The following is a 6296-nucleotide window of genomic DNA, read 5'->3' as shown; positions in this document are numbered from 1 at the left end:
GCAGCGCCTTGAGGCCTCATCAGTAGTGATGTCATGGGAAACCATTACGGAGCCTGTTTGTAAACTTCCTGCATATCTTCGTAGAAATCGTGGGGCCACGCTAACTTCTGGATAAAAACACATCATGTCTGACGACAAACTACTGTAACATTACCAGAGCTGAGTAAAAAAATATTGAGTGCAAAAGTCACTTTCACTTGGACTTTCCCTTTGATGTCTCTTCCTCTTAGTCTCAGTCTCCCTCTCGTCTTCATTACTTATCATATCTCTCGACCATAAACATTGAGAACTGATCCCCGCTGCTATCCTGCGGGAACACGGGGGCCCCTCTTTCTGTGCGGCGCGGTGAAAACGGATCATCTTGGAGGAGCTTGGAACTTGAAAGGAGGGAGCTAACTACAGGGGATAAACACATTCCTCTGCAACCCGGCCCGCCACCGTCGCTGCCGCCGCTGGCCGGCGGCGGTGCAGGGGAGCTCGCAGCAAGACGCATTGTTGCCTCAAAGCGGGGTGGGGGGGGGGCAGCTGAATATCGCTGAGCTCCCTCAGATCTCACAGGCAGCAAGCAGCACTTGACCTTTCCAGCACTAAATGAATATGACAGCCGTGAAGCCGACAGAGAGAATGGGAGGGGGGGGCGGGGGGGTGGTGGTGGGGGAGAGAGGGGGGGGGGAGGTGTTAGAAGCAAGAGACAAAAGCCACACAAAGTGCAGGCTGCCACCAAAACAGTTAGTTTGCAATCAACGTCAGTCACCTCTCGTGTCGGGACAGTTTGATTTTCACTTTTCAAATGAGGTGTTTATTTTTGGCCTCGATAACAGGGCTGGCTAAATTGAAATTGGCAGGATGACAATTTACAGATAATAGTCATCTACGCAGGAGATTATGTGTGCAGCCCTTTCTTCTGCTTTACTTGGGCCCCCACCCCCCCACCCCCCCCCCCTCTCTCTCTCCTGTCGAAGACGAGAAAAGAGGAAACAAGGGAGGGAGTGGGAGAGAAAAAGGGCTAATCTTAGTCACAATCAGTGGAGGCTGAGAAGGCAAAAAAGGACCTAAAAAATGAACAGGAGGATAGAGAAAGGGGGGCACAGGGAGTAAAAAATAGAGTAATGTCCCGGTGATCGGGAGGAGGGCTGGAGGGGCGCTGAGGTGGGTAGGGGGGGTGTATAGGAGCGATCAGGGCAGGGAGAGAAAAGAAGGGGAAAGAGGGATTTTCTTTAATGTTTCTGGCAGTGAACCAGCTGAGGTCTCAAGGTTATCCTGGCTTTGCAAACTCCCACGGGAAAGGTGGAGTGTTGAGGGCCGAAGGGGGGGGGGGGGGTAAGGGCTTGAGGTGAAAGAGAGGAGGGAGAGATGGCTGCCCTTTTTCTCCTGGAGGGAGGCTAATGCACTGAGGGAGTAATCCTCTGGGCCCTCTTGTCTGATAAGGTTGGCCTTGGCCCAGGTAGGAGGAGAAAGGGGGGCTCCGGGGCCTCCCAGGGCACACAGCTTTGCACAGGAGTGAAAAAGTGTAATTATTACTCACGCCATTAGTTATAGTCATATAGTGATAACAATGTAACACCCCATTGATTGCCAAGGTAAATCAAATTCTTCCCTAAAGGGAGGCCATAGGTCAGGGGCAGCTATTGTATAGGACAGCTGGATCCAGTAGGAGTTCAGGGCCTTGCTGCAGGACACTTAAGTAGAGCAGGGCCTTGCCGACATCTGGCATCATCCTGCCGAAACATGACAACATGCTGCTGTGTTGACTTATTTATTTCTGAGCATGCATTTGTTGTAATATCAGGCTCACCTCCTCCCTCCGCATCCTTTTTCAGGACTTAGACATCTTGCCCATTTGACTCATTCTTCAACCAGCCGGCCAATTTGAAGACAAGTCTTTTTCACTTCTGTCATCCTCAATACAACCCGTCACATTTCCAAAGTATTTCAACCAAACACCTTCATGCAAACCTAAAGGAACCCCGAATTAGACGTTTCATCCTGGGTACGATGCAGTGGGATCAGTGATCGCATGAGAAAGATCCGCATCGATACTCTGTGTGTGTTTGTTTACACTAAACCGGGCCTATTAGTGATAATGACGCTCAGCATTGTGTGTGTCTGTATGTGTGCCTGCCTCTTCAAAGATTGTCCTTTTTATCTACAGTCAACAAACAGCCTCCTCGGGAGGAAATGGGCAGGCTTTGTGCGCAGGTAATTCAAATGTCCCAGTGCTCGCTAAAGAGTAAACAAGCCACACTCACAGATTGTGCACTACTTAGTTTCATGTGGGCCCTGTGGTTAATGGAGAGACAAAGGCAAGGGCAGAGCTGAAACTTACGGTTTCAGCTGTTTTTTTTGTTTAGGAAAATGTATTGCTTGGCGGAGGATCATTTTCTTAAGATCGTTCCTGTTTGGCCAATGATTCTTCTCTAAGCAGCTAATAAGTAAATACAGAGTATCCCATTCATATTCAGCCAAAGAACCACAACCCGTAGATACTCGGGTTTATGAAATGTAACTACAGGTCGGAGCAAATAGGGGACATCCGACCCAAAACTGACCCTACATTATCTTTTTTTCTTTCCTGTAATTCAACAGTTTCAGCTCTGCATACAAATATGTCTACAGTCAGAACTTCTAGTAAATAGTGCTTGCACTGCATTTGCATAAGTGGCCCTCACCCCCACCCGCACCACCGCTAGCAGCAGAAGCAGCCGTGTTCCCAGTTTGCTCCAGCCTCAGGCGAGCTAACTACAGACCCAGGCCAACTCGCTGGTCCTCTCCCCAACCGCTTCCTCTCAAATCGCTGCTGGGTTTGACTCACCGTGACCTCTGACCCTCGGCGCTACACCGCCTCCCCCACACATGCAAATATCGCCAGTCTGCTCTAGGAGGCATCAGAGAAAAGGAGCGGGTCGGACCGAGGGGAGGAAGAGAGACTAGGAGGAGTGACGTGGAGATGGATGGAAGCTAGCGGGGCGGTGTTGGTGTGGTGGGGTGGAGTGGGTGGGGGGGGGGGGGGATGCAGAAGAGAGAGAGACCCCTAAAGGAAGTGCGAGCGTCTTCGCCTCTGAAGTGAAAGGGAGGCTGTGGCAGCTGCCTGGGGAGGCCCCCGTCTGCCGCCCAGCGCTGAGGCCTTAAAACATTTCTCTCTGTTTAAGCAAGCCAAAACGGACCCCTGTGCCTCCGTCTACGAGGCTTACAGTGACCCATGCTGATCTTTGTGTGTGTGTGTGTGAGAGAGAGAGAGAGAGAGAGAGAGAGAGAGAGGAGGAGAAACAGAGAGAGAAAAAAAGAAAGAAAGCATGAGTACATTCACTGTACTTATTGTTTTCCTTGCTCCCAGGCAGCTCCAGGCACCTCAGCGTGTGCGTGTGTGTGTGTGTGTGTGTGCGTGTGTTTGTGTGAGGGGAGGTAAACGATGTGTGCGGCTGTATCTGGAGAGCCTCCAAACCCCCTCATCTCCTCTCCTCTCTCCTCCTTCTGTTCTCTCTGCTTGGAGGATCTGTCAGTTCTCCTTCTCTCTCTTTGTCCCAGCTTTGATCCTGCTCTCCAAGCCTTGGCTGGCCTCGCTAACAGCAGCTGAGCACAGGTCCTACTCCCCTCCCACTAATAACACACATTCATGCCACGCTGGGATGATGCATGCGCGCACACACACATACGCACAAACACACACACGCGCGCACACACACACATAAACGTTCTCATTTGTTGTTCCACTCACTCCCCCTCTCTGCTCTCACACACACACTCCAAAATCTGTAACAGCTCTGCTCATTCGGTGATTTTCTGTAAGTTGTCAGAGCTTATCGCTTTCACACAAGCCTCTGTTTGCCGTAACCCCGTGCTCACACTATGAGCAACTTGGGTGATGGGTCACTCTATTCTGACCGTTTGTGGGTAGTGCGAGAGCCTTTGAACGCATGCCATGTAGTGGATTCTGGTAGATACAGTATATGTTTCTTTTCACAAGCAAATGTAGGCTGTTACACAGGTTGTTATTGATTGACATTAGTGACATTGGTGTGCAATCGTCACCTTCTCATACTCTTCTTATACTGGTGCATTGCTCCGTTTGTGGAGAAAGTTACTACCAACAACAATTAGAGAAATCAGAAGAAACATATGATATAAGTAAACTATATAAAATAATAATTTATCATTTCCCACTTGGTTTTGTGCAAGCACATCTTGGTGTTCATGACTATAAAGTCAATTATCTAAAACCTCTACACTTGCAGTGTCGTCTTTGCAGTCAATTTGAAAACCTGTTCTCATGACACCATGAGACAAGTTTGCCGTTTACACAGAACAGAGCCATCAAGCCCGATAAATTGAGATTATAAATATGGAACGCAACTATTCACCAGCATCTTCACTACTGCGATGTTGCCCAAAGTGGTCGAGGACGGGCGACAGTTGACTGTTTGTGAAAAGCTCCTTGTGTAGTTTGCCGTTTCCAAGCGGAGCTGCAAAGTTCGTAGGCTGTTGACACGCAGTGACTGTGCACACATTGGCCTCTCAGCTCTGTAGGAAATGAAAGGATGTCTGGTGACTTGTTGACCATGCTAATCACAGTGTGAACTGTCGGATAAGTCCAGTCAGTCAACCACAGTGTGGCAGGCTCTTGGGAAAGCAGGCTGCGTCAACACAGTGCCACCCTCAGTTTGGCAGCGGTAGCCAAATGACACCTCAAGGCTGGCCTTGATGCATCCTGTCTGACTGCCGGCCTGGACTTCCCACTCCTTTTGCCAGCCTGTAATGAAGCTCATATGCCAGCATAGGCATTTATACTTCACCTCCAACCCCCTGAACACACACACGCGCGCACACACGCACACACACATACACATGCACAGAGTCAACCGTGGCACCCTGGTGGCATAGGGAGTGCCTACTGGCAGAAGCTCCTTTCACCAATGGCTTACACATTAAGGCATGAGCAGTGGGTGACAGGCGGCCAGATATTTTTTTTTTTTTTTTGTCCCACACTTTCACACACACTTTAGCCGCACAATCGCCCTGCCTAATTGCATTATTGCTGCATTATTGCAGTGTGTGGAGGTCAGTGGGCGAAGGGGCTCAATAAAGATATGAGTCCTGGGAAAGACAAGGAGCGGTGGAATGAGAAAAGAGGAAGAGGGAGATAAAAGGAGGAGTGAGGTAGGAGGGGTGCTATAAAAAGAGAGATAAAAAGAAGAGAGGGATAAGATCAAGAGGGATGGGGGTCGGTGAAGTGATAGAGGAGAGGGGAGGGGGGGCGGGGGGTCACAGGTAAAAAGAGCGTGAGAAATTGGAGTAAGGCCAGTGTGTCCAAAATATAACATGCAAAACACTCATGCTTGTTTACTTTCCAGCCCGCGGGCCAGATTATTTGTCTTTTCATCCGTTAAGTATCTCTAAACAGTCTCCGTGTGAGCAAACGCGTCTACAACGGAGCGCCGTGTTCCTTTTTAGTCGGCCTGTTTTCCCACACATTTCTTGCCATACAGGGGTTGAGACGTGGCAACAGGTAACACCCGGGGGACCGACGGCCTCCAGGTGCACCTGGTAGACCCAAGGCTCTGTGACTCAGTTCACCGGCACAGACCTCTTGCAACATGAGCGTGAGAAAGTCGCTCAGGCGGAGAGCGATTCAAAACCAACACTGCTTCAACATCACCACGTTTGTTTTGGAACTCCGTCAGTGCCATTGTGCGGGTAAAATGACTCAGGTGTGCAGCGCACAACAATGAGATATGTTAGTGATGTGTTTGACATGGGAGCGCTGTTGCGCATAAAGGATGTGGGATTATAACAGGTTAAGGCACATGCACAGACCAGACTCCCTCCTGCCAAAAGCAACGTTTGCAGGACGCGTGTGTGGTGTCACTCACTTGAATCCTAATTTTAAACCAGCCGTTTAACGAGTTTATTTTTTGGAGACGTAAATCTGGTCATTTCACACTCAACAATAGCCAAAATATGATATGTGTATGTGTATCGTGTTTGCAGTCGTGCTTAGTAAACAAATGCTCTATCCGCCAGATCCCATGAAGCCATTTATACATTTATACAAATCCTAATGCTCAAGTTCCGTCTCGGAGACCGTTTATTAGCCCCTTTCCGGCGCCTCTCGCGCGTTCAGCCGAGCTTTTGGAGCGGCGTGCAGCTCTGTGTTGCCTATCAAATTCGCGATCTTGCGGCCAGGCGCCGGCGACGCCCCGCAGATCCAGGCGGCAAGCCGGCGAGAGGAGCGCCTTCCCCCGGTCGCCTGCGCGCCACGTGTCGCGGTCTCTGCAGCAGCTGGAGGTGCGTGTGCTCCG

This window comes from Pungitius pungitius, chromosome 7 (assembly GCF_949316345.1).
Source record: "Pungitius pungitius chromosome 7, fPunPun2.1, whole genome shotgun sequence".
NCBI classification, from domain to species: Eukaryota; Metazoa; Chordata; class Actinopteri; order Perciformes; family Gasterosteidae; genus Pungitius; species Pungitius pungitius.
The sequence above is the reverse complement of the archived record's forward strand: the minus strand, read 5'-3'. Positions refer to the sequence as shown.